The sequence below is a fragment of the Mobula hypostoma genome, chromosome 3 (assembly GCF_963921235.1).
Source record: "Mobula hypostoma chromosome 3, sMobHyp1.1, whole genome shotgun sequence".
Taxonomy (NCBI): Eukaryota; Metazoa; Chordata; class Chondrichthyes; order Myliobatiformes; family Myliobatidae; genus Mobula; species Mobula hypostoma.
The window spans coordinates 176605643-176621990 of record NC_086099.1 but is presented as its reverse complement, the minus strand read 5'-3'; the positions used below and the strand labels follow the sequence as shown (position 1 = coordinate 176621990).

General features: G+C 40.0%; 1 protein-coding gene across 1 annotated transcript in view; it reads right to left on the bottom strand.

The window, feature by feature from the left end:
- fam171a1 (family with sequence similarity 171 member A1) overlaps positions 1–16348 on the bottom strand; it is a 169898-nt gene that overhangs the window by 134927 nt on the left and 18623 nt on the right. The window lies entirely within an intron of this gene.

The following is a 16348-nucleotide window of genomic DNA, read 5'->3' as shown; positions in this document are numbered from 1 at the left end:
AACAAGTTGTCTGTGATATCAATAGGTATCATTTCAAGGGATAAGCAGGAAACTGATTGGAGTGTTTCTGAGCATAAAGCAGAATTGGAAGATAACAGCACAAAAGGGAGGTTGAAAACGTCCATATTCACCCCTTCTTTGTGCCACCTTAACAGAGATAGAGTTCCACATGTCCTCACCCACCACTCCATGAGCCTCTATATTCAACACATTTTCTACACCATCAGCTAGTTTCAATGGGACCCAACCACATCTTCACCTCACCCCCACCTCCCAGAGGGGTCGCTCTCTCCACAATTCCCTTGTCCATTCATCCCTCACCACTAATCTCTCTCCTGGCATTTACTCCTGCAAGCGGAAGTGCTATATCTGCTCATTCACCTCCTCCCAAACTCCATATTTGTTGGGGTTGTCTACTGTATCTGGTGCTCCCGACGTGGCTTCCTCTACATTGGTGAGATCCGAAGGAGACTGGGGGACTGTTTTATCGAGCACCATCACTTCATCCACAAAAAGCAGGTCTTCCCAGTGGCCAACCATTTTAATTCCAATATGTCAGTCTATGGCCTCTTCTTCTGCCACATGAGGCCAATCTCAAAACAGAGGAGCAAAACCTTATATTCCATTTAGTTAATCTCCAGCCTGAGGAATGGACATTGATTTCTCCAACTTCCGGTCAGTTTTTCCCTCTGCTTTCCCCCCCCACAATGACCCTCCTTTTACCTCTTTTCCTCAATTACCACGAAAGTAAAACTTGAAAAAGAAAATATACTCAGTGGCCACTTTATTAGGTACCTCCTGTACTTAAGATTGATGAAGATCTATCCTGGGTCCAACATACTGATGCAATTACAAAGAAGGCACAACAGCGGCCATATTTCATTAGGAGTTTGAAGAGACTTGGTCTATCACCAAAGACTCACAAATTTCTACAGGAGAGCATTCTAACTGGTCGCATCTCCATGCAGTATGGAGGGGCCATTGCACAGCTTTGGAAAAAGCTGCAGAAAGTTACAAACTCACCCAGTTCCACCATGGGCACTAGCCTCTCCAGCATCGAGGACACCTTCAAAAGGCAATGCCTCAAAAGGTAGCATCTATAATAAAGACCCCATCACCCAGAGCATGCCTCCATCACGATGGTGGTACAGGAACATGACACTTAACGTTTCAGTAACAGCTTTCTCCACCTCAGCCATCAGCTTTCTGAATGGTCAATAAACTCAATGACACTTTCTCAGTATTTTTACATCTCTTTGTGGACAACTTATTTTTATATTATTTTTTTAAATAATATTATTTATATTATTAAAAAATATATAGATAAAATCTTAGTTTAAGAAAATTATGTATTGCAATGTACAGCTATCACAAAACAAATTTCATGACATATGACATTGATATTAAATCTGATTCTGATGTTTGTTGTCTTCTGCTGCTGTACCCCATCCACTTCAACGTTCACCATGTTGTATGTTCAGAGAAGCTTGTTTGCACACTACTGTTGTAACGTGTGGTTAGTTGAGTTACTGTCACCTACCTGTCAGCTTGAACCATTTTGGCCATTCTCCTCTGACCCCTCTCATTAACAAGGCATTTTCACCAACAGAACTGCTGCTCACTGGATGCTTTTTCTTTTTAAAAAATTCTCTCTAAACTCTAGAGATTGCTGTGCATGAAAATCCAATGAGATTTGCAGTTTCTGAGATACAAAAACAACTCTATCTGGCACCAACAATCATATCACGGTCAAAGTCACTTAGATCACATTTCCTCACTATTCTGATGTTTGGTCTGAACAGCAACTGAACCTCTTGACCACATCTGCATACTTTTATGCTATGAGTTGCTGCTACACGATTGGCTTATTAGACACTTGAATTACAAGCATGTGTACGGGTGTATCTAATAAAGTGGCCACTAAGAGTATATGTGAGCAATGGTGAAAGAGGAAAGGAATGAGAGTAACCGGAAAACAATTCAAGAGCTGGTACAAGATTGACAAGCAGAAAGGTTCTTTTAGTTCTGTGACATGCAATGACACTAGCAAATCATCTCCAAATTTCTTCTTGGTGCTTGATAATGGCACTTGTATTAATAGGTCAGTTGTAAATCTAACATTATATAAATTGAGTCTTAAAATCTTATAAAATATATTGAGGTGTTCTTTATTTATATAATCAGTTTTGTTTATACATCCTGTACCCTTTCAGCATTTACAAACGCATTGCAGCATTTATTGTAAATAATACCTGGAGACACGCACATGAGATAATGGTTCATTCTGCGTTATAATCAGATTGAATGCAGTCTTTTTCTTAATGGATTTTTTTAAACCCTCTTTCAACTTCTCATGACTTAGCTCCTTCATCCTAAATAGACTTAAAAACAAAACTGAAATCTAAGCGAAGAGCATGAAATAATAATGGAAAGTAGCAAGCCCTACAGAGAAGAAAGTCAAAAACAGTTAACACAATGCTATTACAAGCTCGGGGCATTGGAGTTTGGAGTTCAATTCCAGCATCCTCTGTAAGAAGTTGGTAAGTCCTTCCTGTGAGTGTGTGGCTTTCCTCCAGTGCTCCAGTTTCATCCCACAGGCCAAGGACATACCAGTTAGTAAGTTAATTGGCCACTGTAAATTGTCCTGCGATTAGGCTAGGGTTGAATAAGTGGGTTGCTGAACAGGGCAACTCGTTGGGCCGGATAGGTCTGTTTCACTTTGTACCACTAAATAAAATAAATAACCCTCACTTACAAAGTTAACTCAAGTCATGGCTCTGAAAATAATCATGGATTATACACTTTTTCAAACCCCATCATTACTAAAGTATACAACTTAAGATTGCTGAATCCAAACCTTAAGACACTCATTTGCTCACGCCCTTACCAGGCAATTTGACAACGCAGAGCTATCATGCTCTATGTACCGCCATACAGAAAATTGAACAACTACACAAATTCTATCTGGTTTCAAGTAGCTTGATTTAAAAAAGTTTTTTTTACTGATTTTTTTTCCAGTATTCAATGTACTCCTGGCACCTCACATGTTACTAAAGACATTTTAAATGTCTGTGCTAGGGCCCCTACACCTTCTGCACTAATCTCTCACAAGGTCCAAGGGAACACCTGGGGATTTATTCATCCTAATTTGCCTCAAACAGCAAACATCTTCTCCTCAGTAATCTGCATACAGCCCATGACCTCACTGCTGTTTTGCCATACTTCCTTAGAGATTCTGTTCCCAACTCCCTGGTAAATACAGATGCAAAAAATCTATGTAAGATCTTCCCTATCTTTTTCAGCTCCAGGCATAGATGACCACCCTGATCTTTAAACGGACCAATTCTGTCATTTGCTAACATTTTGCTTGCTACTTGTGGTTCAACAGCAGGCTAACCTGTTGTATTTCACGCAAGATGTCATATAAAATGATGACTTAATGGGTGATAATTGAAATTATATTAAAGGAAGCGTCAGTGTCATTTTTGAGTTGCTGTTTTTTGCCAAATGTTCCCGTGGAAATTTGATTAATGTTATACTGTCCAGAAGAACAAGATAGAGAAGAAATTTCAGGTTGCTAGATGCAAGAGAATTAGAGGAGCATCACACGCACCTGTAATGTACTCTTACTATTACTGAAGGGAAGGATAGGGAAGAAGCCAGAGGTATTAAATGAGGACAGTATTCAGGAAAAGGGCACTGTTATGGAAAGGGTAGAGATTCCCTTCTCTCAAAGAGCAAATTGATGCAAGTTAGACCTGCCATATGGAAGCATTGAATAGAAAGCATATTAATCTTTGACTGTGCAAGCATTAAAACAACAGCTCATCCTTAAATAAGCCTGTCTGTACCATTGACATATTACTCACTGGAGCAACATAGTCTGGGGATTAGTTGATCAACTCGAGTAGAGAAGTATGATTTCAGAATGAGAGGAGCAGCAGTGTCTGTTGGAAAGTAGCAGTAGTAAAGCACAGATACACCATCATAATATGCTGATGGCCCACCAATATTCTTACAATTACACTAATTGCTGTTTTCACCAGATGCTCTTAGTATTACATACCCTTCTCTAATCCCACAAATTAATGTTCACGGCATTGTTTATTTATCAGGTATGAAAGTGGTTCCAGGAAATCATCTGGCAGCTAAACTACAGCCAGACTTCACAATGCTGTAATAACACCAGCCAGTCTTCCACTGAGTCTGTGATTCTGCTACGTTCAAGCACTTTTGTTCAAAGGTGTACTTTTATGAAATACAAGAAACTACAATAGGTTCAATACTAAGTGGATAGCTATCTTCTCTAGTTCCACCACTGACCTTAAATGTTAACTCTGTTTCTCTCTCTGCACATGCTGCCTCACCTGCCGAGTATAAACAACGTCTCCACCAAATTTAAGATCAATGAACTGAACGTGTCTGTTACGAGTCTAATTCACTCAGTACTCTGATCAGCTTATTCTCAACTGCCACCACATATAGGGACACATGTTGAAATGTTTCTTGTTCCTCATTGAAATCGAGCAGACATACAGAAGCAGTATTGTTTTACTTTATTTTGGAGATACAACTCGGAACAGGTCCTTCCCGCCTAATGAGCCGCTGCACCCAGCAACCCACCTATTTAATCCTAGCCTAATCACAGGACGATTTACAATGACCAACTAACGTCTTTGGATTGTGGGAGGAAATCCAAGCACCCGGGGAAAACTCGCATGGTCACAGGAAGGACATACAAACTTCTTACAGAGGACACTGGAACCGAAGTTAAATCTCCGATGCCCTGAGCAGTAATAGTGTCGTGCTAACCAATACGCTCCCAGGGTTCTACATCTGCTAGCTGGCTCACAAATTAGGAGCCAAAAGGAATACTGAAAGGATAGAACTAATTGAATAAATGCAAATCATTGGCAATGATATATTCAATAATGAAAGTTAATATAACTTATTAACTTTCACACTTCATATTGGTAACACCAAGACAGAAACCTCAAATAACTAACTTGTTATTGAAGGGCAACACACACAAAATGCTGGAGGAATTCAGCTGGTCAGGCAGCATCTATGGAAATGAATAAACAGTAATAATCTCAGCACTGAAGAGGAAGGGGGAAGAAGGTGGGGAGGGGAAGGAGTCCGAACTGGCAGGTGAAAGATGAAATCATCTGATGGGAAGAGTGGGTCGGGGGGGACAGGGAGGATGAATTGAAAAGCTGGGAGGTGATAGGTGAAAAAGGTAAAGATGGACTTTTGAAGGGCACATGCTGCCATTTATTTCCCCTAACTCTACAGCCAAAACTGGTGAACTTGTAGTTTCAATCTAGACTCACTCAAATCATAAAATATGTGCATCATCATAAACCAAAGCTTGGATCAAGCCCCTAATATCGCACTGTGTTTAAGCCTATTAACTTAATTATTAACTCATTACAGCATCAGATTGTTGAGCCTCTGGCAATGATCTTTGCATCATCAATGGGGATGGGAGAGGTTCCAGAGGGTTGCAGATGTTGTTCCCTTATTCAAGAAGGGGAGTAAAGATAGCCCAGGAAATTATAGACCAGTGAGTCTAACTTCAGTGATTGGTAAGTTGATGGAGAAGATCCTGAGAGGCAAGATTTATGAACGTTTGGAGAGGCATAATATGATTAGGAATAGTCAGCATGGTTTTGTCAAAAGCAGGTCATGCCTTACGAGATGATTGAATTTTTTGAGGATGTGACTAAACACATTGATGAAGGTAGAGCAGAAGATGTAGTGTATATGGATTTCAGCAAGGCATTTGATAAGGTACCCCATGCAAGGCTTATTGAGAAAGTAAGGAGGCATGGGATCCAAGTGAACATTGTTTTGTGGATCCAGAACTAGCTTGCTCACAGAAGGCAAAGAGTGGTTGTAGATGGGTCATATCCTGCATGGAGGCTGGTGACCAGTGGTGTGCCTCAGGGATCTGTCCTGGGACCCCTACTCTTTGTGATTTTTATAAATGACCTGGATGAGGAAGTGGAGTGATGGGTTAGTAAATTTGCTGATGACACAAAGATTGGGGGTGTCATGGATAGTACAGGTGACCCCGCTTGTCGAACGGTCGTTTTACCAAACCTCACTGTTACGAAAGACCTACATTAGTTACCTGTTTTCGCTAACAGGAAGTGTTTTCACTGTTATGAAAAAAGGCAGAGCACGAAAAAAACATCAGTGCGCGCCCCGTGCAGCTGCTCTCCCCTGGATTTGGAACGGCATTCTTGCCGGCATTGCTTAAACACGTGCCTGTGAGCATCCGTTTGCAAGATGAGTTCTAAGGTATCAGAAAAGCCTGAAAGAGCTCGTAAGGGTGTTACACAGCGTAAAACTAGACATAATTAAGCGTTTCGATCGTGGTGAACAAAGTAAGGACAAAGTGAGTTTGGCTTGTGGAAGTTGACGAAGATGATGTTGAAGAGGTTTTGGCATCCCATCACCAAGAACTGATAGATGAAGAGCTGATGCAGTTGGAAGAGGAAAGGATAACAATCGAAACCGAATGCAGTAGGGAAGTGACATCGAGGCAGGCAGACATAGAAGAAGATGACCCGCCTGCCCTGATGGAAACAGGCGACAATGAGATGACACTCCAGTGTCCCACCACCCCAACCCCCAGGCCGCGGACAGATACCAATTCGCGGAGAATGCAGCGGTAGCCGGGAGGCACACAGCACATCTTTAAGAAAAAAGCCAAAATAAACATGCTAATTAATTGGGTGCTGCCCGGCATGTAATTGTCGGCCCAGATCAGAGGCGATTGCCGACTGCGTTGCCTCTGATCTGGGCCGACAATATGTGCCGGCAAATTAATTAGCTTGTTTATTTCGGCTTTTATCTTAAAGATGTGCTTTGTGCCTCCCGGCTACCACTGTACCACTGCATGCTTCACGGATCGGTATCAGTCGGTGGGCCAGAGGGTGGGGGCCACTGCACCACCCAAACTCCAACGACTCAGCCTAACGCACCATCGTCAGTGTGCTCGGCAAGCTGTCTTCCCGATTCCTGTAAGTGATACTACACTGTACATACATTATTTCTACTTTATATATGCTGTGTATTTTTACGTGTTATTTGGTATGATTTGGCAGCTTCATAGCTTAAAGGTTACTGGAGAGCGCTTGCGCCGTGTTTTTGCCGATGGCACTTGCGTGAGATTTTCGCTACGGAGAACAGTTCAGGCAATGATGTGGAAAAGTATTTCTACTTTATATAGGCTGTGTATTTATCATATCATTCGGCTTTTGCTATATGTTACTGTTATTTTAGGTTTTATGTGTTATTTGGCATGATTTGGTAGGTTATTTACGGGTCTGCGAACGCTCACAAAATTTTCCCATATAAATAAATGGTAATTGCTTCTTCGCTTTACAACATTCCGGCTTACAAACCGTTTCATAGGAACACTCTACCTTCGGGTGGCAGGGTAAACCTGTACAGCAGGCTGTAAGAGGTACAGCGGGATATTGGTAGGATGCAAAACTGGGCTGAGAAGTGGCAGATGGAGTTTAACCCACATAAGTGTGAGGTGGTTCATTTTGCTAGGTCAAATATGATGGCAGAATATAGTATTAATGGTAAGACTTTTGGCAGTGTAGAGGATCAGAGGGATCTTGGGGTCCGAGTCCAGAGACTCAAAGCTGCTGCGCAGGTTGACTCTGTGGTTAAGAAGGCATGCGGTGCATTGGCCTTCATCAACTGTGGTTTGAGCTTAAGAGCCAAGAGGTAATGTTACAGCTATATAGGACCCTGGTCAGTCCCCACCTGGAGTACTGCGCTCAGTTTTGGTCACCTCACTGCAGGAAGGATGTGGAAACTATAGAAAGGGTTCAGAAGAGATTTACAAGGATGTTGCCTGGATTGGGGAACATGCCTTATGAGAATAGATTGAGTGAACTCGTCCTTCTCTCCTTGGAGCAACAGAGGATGAGAGGTGACCTGATAGAGGTGTATAAGATGATGAGAGGCATTGATCGTGTGGATAGTCAGAAGCTTTTTCCCAGTGCTGAAATGGCTAACACAAGAGGGCAGTTTTAAGGTGCTTGAAGTAGGTACAGAGGAGATGTCAGGGGTAAGTTGTTGTTGTTTTTAAAACACACAGAGTAGTAAGTGGTGGAGGTTGATACAATAGGGTCTTTTAAGAGACTCCTGGTTGGTACATGGAGCTTGGAAAAATAGAGGGCTATAGGTATCGGTAGGTAATTTCTAAAGTAAATACATGTTCAGCACAGCATTGTGGGTCGAAGGGCCTGTAGTGTGCTGTAGGTTTTCTATGTTCTACCTCACACCAAATAGCTAAACTTTTCCTCAGATCAAGGAACTGTGACAGAGGCTAAAAGCCTATCCGCATATGAGGTTAATGGAAGAGCTTGCCCCACTGGATTTCACACAGCTTTTATGTCAGTTACTCACAGATCCAGACCATGCTTTGTGATGTCCAGACACTCTTCAAAATGGACACTAGCTATACAAAAGTAAGGGTCCTCACAAAGGACACAGACTGGCAACGGACAAGATATTTCAATCTCTCATGATGGCTTGTCGACATTGCATTTGCTCCTTCCAATGGTAGTGCAGCAGGCAATGTCCTTGCTTTAATCTAGAGCATGCAATTGAGGTCAATAGGAAAATGCATCTGTATAGATAAATCACTATTCATGTTAGAGTGCTGAGGTATTTCACTTCAGGCTAAATTCGTACTAACCCCTCCCCCCAGGGATTACAATCCTCCAGAAAGCTATAGAGCGAGTCTTCTTAATTTGCTTTTGAATTGATCAATAATTTGTTACTCACTTCGTGAGGGAAAGTCACATAATGCATCCAATGCTAGAAATTCAAGTGAAGGAAATAGACAATCAATTTTTCAGTGAACAATTGAACATTTTTAAGGATACAATATATTTAACAGAGCACAAATGTGCTTTAATACATTCTGACCAGTTCAAAGCCCATTGTGCAAATTATCTTTTGTCTTAAAGCCCCAGTGCTGGGATTGTAAAGCTTCATGGGGGTTAACTAACTTATTAATAAATTGATGATATACAGCGTACGACAAGATTTAGTGGATTAGGAGAGCTACTAATCGCCACATTTTTACAGAGCACATTTTACAGGTGCTGTCATTAAGTGAAATTGCTCTATTGATTTTCTGTATAATTTCCAATAAACCTGATTCATTGCTTACAGTCATTGTAAACTAACCAATAAATTCCATAATTTTTTCCACTTTCATAAAGAAAGGAAAATGTAAGAGATCAATCCCACTTACAGAAACAAGACTATTCTATTCATATCTGGGCAATAAAATATTCAGATATTGAGCAAGCCAAGAGCCAATACGTCAGTCTTAAAATAGCAGGTTTACAATAACTGCTGCAATAATCAGTTTCATCACAAACGACAATTCTTCTTTCTAGCCATAATTGGTAATAGTAATACAAGTTTAATTTACTGTCAACATTTAATATCCATTACTTTAATAAAATGGTGTTTATTTTCAATTAGAACAGTTTGCACACTTCTTTTCAGAAATTGCTTGACTAATAATTTAACATTGAGTGCCCAAAAAGAAAATAAATAGCAGTAAAATGAAAACGATATACAATTTGACCACAAGATTTTCAGCAGATGCTGGAAATCCAGAGCAACACACACAAAATGCTGGAGGATCTCAGCAGGTCAGGCAGCATCTATGGAAAAAAACAAACAATTGACATTTCCAGCATTTTGTGTGTAATTTGACTAAATGGATTTTGTGTATTATAGGAGTATGCTATCAATGACAATTTAGTTCTAACATACCCATCTATGTAACATTTCGTTCAAAGTACTTTTATTATCAAAGTATACGTACTATATACAACTTTAAGATTTGTCTCCTTACAGGCAGCCACAAAACAAAGAAACTCAATAGAACCCATTAAAAAAAGAGAGACCGACAAACACCCAATGTGCAGGAAAAAAAAAACAAATCATGCAAGCAATAAAAGTAAAAGTAAATAACATTCAGAACTGAAGTTCACAAAAACAAATCCACTGCCAGAAAGCCAGACCTCGCTGCAGCCGATCCAGGAACCTGTTAGTTGCAGTCCACAGCCTGAGTTCAGGGCAGATGAAAGTCAACCTTGTAGAGCAGCGAACTGAACACCAGCTCGTCCCTCTCCTCCTGTCCCGACACCCTGACCTTTTCAATCTGGCCCATTGCCAAAGCTCTTGGACCTGGGTCCTGCTGCTTCGATTCGCTCTTATGCCCAGCCCCCCACTATCCCAGACTTTTCCAATCTGGGCCAGCACTTAAATTGGCCAAACACCACAGCACAACCATCCTGCACCTTCAAAACTTCAGCTTACACCACAAAAATACCAGGTCATGCAGGCGGTTCAAAAGCTCAACTCCGAAAGGGAAGTCACAGGCTATTGATTGCAGTGATAATTTCTGAGAAAAGGTGTGACTAATAAAAGAGCTTATAGTTTTGTTTGCTGCCAGCAAGCCATTACTGTGCTTCACCAGCCCCATCTTAAACGTTTTAAGAATCAAACCCATGGTATTTCTAATCTGACAAGTGACTGAATTTTTAATTATTTCAGAAAGCAGTCACACCAGAACTCTAACTTATAGAAGTAGCAAGTGCAAAAGCAATAACTCCACAATAAAGAATTGGGTTTTAAAGTAAACAAAACAATTTTTTCCCCATAGAAAACAAGCAGTTCGAGGTTTCAATTGGTCAACTGTTCCATCACTCAATGCAATGAAGAGATCATCTGGGCACGTGGATAAGAAGTATCACAGGTGCAAACGTGTGAAAATAAGTCAATTGTCAAGTACAGTGGATTCTGGTTGATTGGGACATATTGGGACCAGTACCCTTTGGCACAATTAAGCAGCTGTCTAATTGCCGAAATTTCATGGAAATAGTTAAAAAGATAAACAAAGACAAGCCACCATTTAACTGAGTAACTAATTATTTATTTAAATAAAAAAACAGAACAAGTTTGAACAATACAACTACAGTACTATAAAACCGTATTAGTTCCTCATAGTTAACAACTGAGGAATTCATCAGGTGTACACTGCAGCGTTCTTTTAATTGACTTTAAATACACACAGTCAACGCAATAGCCCAGAGTCGATAATGGATTGTCTTCACATAATTTTCAGCGATTGTTTCCTCCAAATCCTCAATTTCATTGCAACATTCAAAATGATTGTTGATACCTTCAAATTCCTTATAGTTCTTAACTCGCTGATGTAGTGAAATTGTTTCATTTTCACTCCTGGCCATTTCTCACATCTCTAAGGCTGAATGCTTGGAACCACAGTGGGCAAAACAGTTCTGAATTGTCATACTGTTTAGTTCTCACCAACTATCAGTGACAAAATTCACTACTTCTTGAACACTAGCACATGCAACTGATGGTATTTAAAAACTGTTCACTTTAAGCACAATGTGGTGTCTAAAGGCTGATTTATACTTGTGCATACTAGCTTAAGCCGCAGCCTACGCAAGTGGGCTACGTCATTGTGAGCATTTATACTTGTGCGTTGGTGTGTCTGCGTCGCTCTGCAATTCACCGCCAAAACGCTAGGTGCCGGTGGGGTTTCTATGCCACTGTGTTGAGTTTCTTCGTGTTGAATGGCGATTGAAAATAAAGGAGGGTGAATTTTCTGTGCTTGTCCAACCACTGAGAGACATGGACAAGGAAATGCATTTCAAATATTTTCGGATGTCGGCAGGTAGATTTGACGATTTGGTTCATCGTCTCCAATCATTTATTTCGCATCAGTGTATGCACAGTATACTCAGAGACTGGCAATCATCATTCCAGTTTTAGCTTCGGGCAGAAGTCAACAGGCTGCAGCAACTAGCTGCAAACTGGCGTCAAGCACAGGGTCCTCTATAATTTCGGAGGTCTGTTAAGCTTTATGGAAAGCACTGCAGCCAGAGTTCCTTCCCTGCCCTTCAGTCGCCCAATGGCAAGCTATTGCAGTGTAGGAGGAAATACGATGCTACCAAGCGGACCAATAACAATTGTTGCAGTCTGTGATGCCGCGACGCGTAGTTACATTTTGGGAAAGGTGCGTGCTAGGTTGCGGCATAGGGCTCAGCGTAGGTGCATCATAACCGCGAACCCCTACAGCATACATTTGACACACAAGTATAAATCAGCCTTAAGGGCCACACAAGAGCACACGTCTGACACTAATTGGAAACTGTTTGGCAACAGAGGGTTCTAAATAAACAAAGGGAATCCCAGCAACTTTCTTGATTAGTTTTTGTTCTTTAAGAGTTATCCCAAATAAGCAACTGCCCCAATTAACTGATGGCCCAATTAACCAGAATCCACAATATATTCAGGTCAGCCTTACAGACACTGCATTTGACTTTCAGGGTGACCTCAACAGAATTTTTAGATTTTCTCTTCCTACTCTCAATAATTCATCAAAAAATCTTGCAAATGTCTATAGTGTGCGTGAATGTTGTCACCTCATATATAAACATGAGATCCTGCAGCAAAAGGAGGAAACAAATGTAGAAGGCACAAAGATTGCTCTGCTTGACATCTGTGGCAAAATTACAATGCAAATTTAAAGGAAAAAAAAAATCACCTCTTTGGGATCCTCAAAATGCAAACATTTTTCCCCTTAGAATTGGAGTTATTTTCTGTGGTAAAACAGACCATTCTTAATGGGTGGAATAAAGTCAAACAGAAGAATCCATTTAAAATACTTACCAGGATGTTCATAGGCTCAATGTGAAGAAAGGCTTTCTTTACAAAATTCTTACTCAAATCTGAATCACTTGATAAGTATTCACAAGACTACCCTCGTGGTTTCTAGTTGACACAAAAAAGCCAATTTGGAATGGAGAGAACAAAGATCTTTACAAGTAAGTTATAGCACTAGTCAGTGGGGTATATTTATTGTTCCAATAACTCTTTGTACCAGGTGTTTGAAAGGAATCATGATAAATAGAAGAAAGTTCAAGGACAATCAGCAAAAGCCCGTAGATATTTTAGTTCAGCAACCAATTGAGTAACCCAACATCAGCTGAAGATGTAGTGCAAATATTTTACTGCACGATATTGTATTTGAAAGGGCAGAGGTTTACTTTAATATGTTACCACAAATATTAATATGTAACCTTGAATGATTATGGGCTATACAAATTCAAAATGTAGAAATGGAGCAAAGCATGCAATTTTATATTTATCATGTACCCTACTAATATCAGACTGCTATTTTATCAGCTAACAAACTTATTGTGCAAAACAAGAGGCTGACAGTACTATCATTACACTCTCCCATTTCATGCCCCAGCTTTACCGCTCTGTTGATTTAAATGAGAATTTACTCCTCCTCTTCTGAAGGGTTACTGTAACATTCAAATGTAGCAAGCATAAATCTGTAATAAATGCGATACATCCTTTTCTGGGTGATTCTGTCCCTTTAATCACACAATTGTTCTGCTTGGAGGCCTACATCATTGAGCAAACATATTCCGCAACGTAAATACAGCTGTGTGGGGGCCATGCCAGGTTAGTCATGTAATAGGATACGAAACCAAATGAAGAGATGGTATTCTCCAGGCACTTTCCAGCCATTTCTGCACTATGACATTTTGCTTCTTCCTCTATCCATCACACCTTCCACCAAATACAGCTTTAATTTAATCAGCCAGTGCAAGGAAGAACTAGTTTTAACATAAAACCTAAAAATAAATATGCGGAATATAACACTGGAAGATCTTGTTCCTTGAAAAGAAACTCTTGTCACTTCATGTTAACATTAGGTCATACGTTGCTATGGTAACATTCCAGCTTTGCACTGCCTTACTACCCACTGAGATTGTCACAGCTCAGCATTAAATACAGTTCAAATCTGAAGAATTAATTTCTACAACACATACTCAAGTGAGTAACAGAGATCAGTTTGGCACACCTCTAATACCTTGATTTCATTTAATTTCTTTGGTGAATAATCTATTTTCCTTACAAATGACAATAATTGATGGAACCTTTCCTCGAAATTTTAACGAAGTGCCTGGAACTATGCTTTCCTTTCTAATACTGTAACTTACAGCACACCACTGCAGCAAATCTATTTTGCAAACAAGTACAAGGTAAGAAATGGGGTGGCAATTCTGAATTATGTTCGATGATAGGATTTTTATAATTTTTCATAGTTTGGTCCTATATTATCGTTGATAAAAGTGATGCCCAAAAATAAATTGATCCCCTTACTACTAGCAAATACAGAGAAATGCATTCTCCAAAGTTGCCAGCCCCATAAAATCATTCCCCCTTTGGAGCATAGAATTTGGAATCAAATTTCTGTCATTACACAAAGCCAGAATTCAAAACTGTCTAATGAACAAACAGAGTCATTTCCTATGATAGGAAATTTGAAGGCAACTCAAAACTTGTTTCTCCCTCCCTGAATTTTTACCAGTTTCCTTTTCATTCCCTGGTGCTAGTTAGCTACCAATATTCTGAACCATTCAAATTGCAGTTTCTTCCAGTACCTTACGTCAGTAGCTCCCAGTTTCAAGCAATGGACAGTCCCTTTTGGCCTCCACCAAAATATGAGGAGGTTCATCAAGTCAAGTACTCAAATACACAAACACACAGAAATGATTGTAGGCTGGATCATGCCAACCCTGGCTGTCACTCAAAATCACTCCTCTGCATTTATTTGAACAGAGGGACTGTCTTACTAACCATCATAACCACGTGTCTGATAAGATAATAGGAAAGGCAGCAAAAAAAGCCTCATCCTGAAACTCTCCTCACAGATGGCAGGACAGGCTAAAGGAAGAGCTTTTCCAGTTATAAAAGCCGTCATTAATTCAAATAACTTTTTAAAGTTTCCAAAAGAGACATTCAAAAGCTATTAAAACTGAACAATAATTAAAATCACCAAATTATAGTCATTCACCAAAGCAAATTAAATCTTATGACAAACTTGCTCACTTCTTGGCCTCCTCATCCTTTGCCTACAATTCCCACAACACTCCACACAAGCCACGCTGAGCACTCAGCCTCCCCAATCTGTCAGCAAATCCCTGCTTCCCACATTTCACAACAGCCACTCGGAAGTTTGGGATTACTCAAGTTTCAACTGCTGAGTGCCGACGGTTCAAATGGAAACTTCTGAGAAAAGTCAGCAGGGAGCCAGCAGAAAGCAGAAGAGGAAGGAGCACGAAGGAGGAGTTTGGGATCAGCAGCTGAAGGAGCAATAGCAAGGGATGCATCAATTTTTTTAAAAAGGGGTTACACAGGAAGCCAGAATGAAGAGTTGTACAACTGAAATAAAAAGGGAGTTAAGTAATAGAGGAATGTGAAAACAAAAATCTGGTCAGCAAAAAGAAAACTAAAAATATAATTAGTGTAAAAGCCACTCTAGGTCAGCTAGAACAGGTGGATATTAAACTTGGACCAAGGACAGAAAGAACAAAGTTTTTGAAGGGCTGAATGGTTATGGAAAACACATGGTTAACCAGAGGAGTATTGCAATGATCAAGTCTAGAGATAATAAGGGGTGATGAACAGATGGGCTAAAGCAGGGGCTGAGACCTAGGATCCTACAGAGTTAGTTCGATGAGCAGTTTGGAACTCACCCGATTTTGGTCATCAGTAGAGGGAGGATTCTGTGGCTAGGGATTAGAGTTTATGCTGGTAGGGACTGAAGACTGTGATTCCAGTCTCTGTAACATTTGAAGGATAAAAGGTTGACCGAGTTAATCTGAATGCTCTTTTCCATTAGTGGAAAAAAACAAAGACAAAAACAAATGTGTCTGTTGAAGAACATATTCATAGTAACCAAGAGAAATTTCAGAAGTAAATGACATTATAGACAAAAAAAATAGACTGCATACATGCTCTCAGGATGCTCTCCACATCAATTTATATTGGAAAACAGTGGAGAAGCAGTGAATGGAAATAAATACAGGCAATCCCCAGATTACAAACAACCAATTTAGGAAAACACCTATAAATAAATGAGCTCCAAGATCATTAAATTCAAAATTCCAGCATAGATGCATGTTTGTTGCTACAAACAGCTGAGCTAATTTCCTCTCTCTTTCTCAACTTTAAGTAATTGTTCTATCCTAACAGTTTTCTGTGCTATTGATGTCATTTGTAGTAACACTGTGGAAGCATGGCTACCATAATCGAGTGACTTTTATGCATTTTCCAACAAAAAAAACCGATGGATCTCTTAAAAATTTACTAGTGGATGTCCTGTAATGGGATTAAAAATTCATTAGAAGTTGTTGATTGTTTCAGAGTTAGTTCAAAATAAACAGGCATTATTCATCTCATT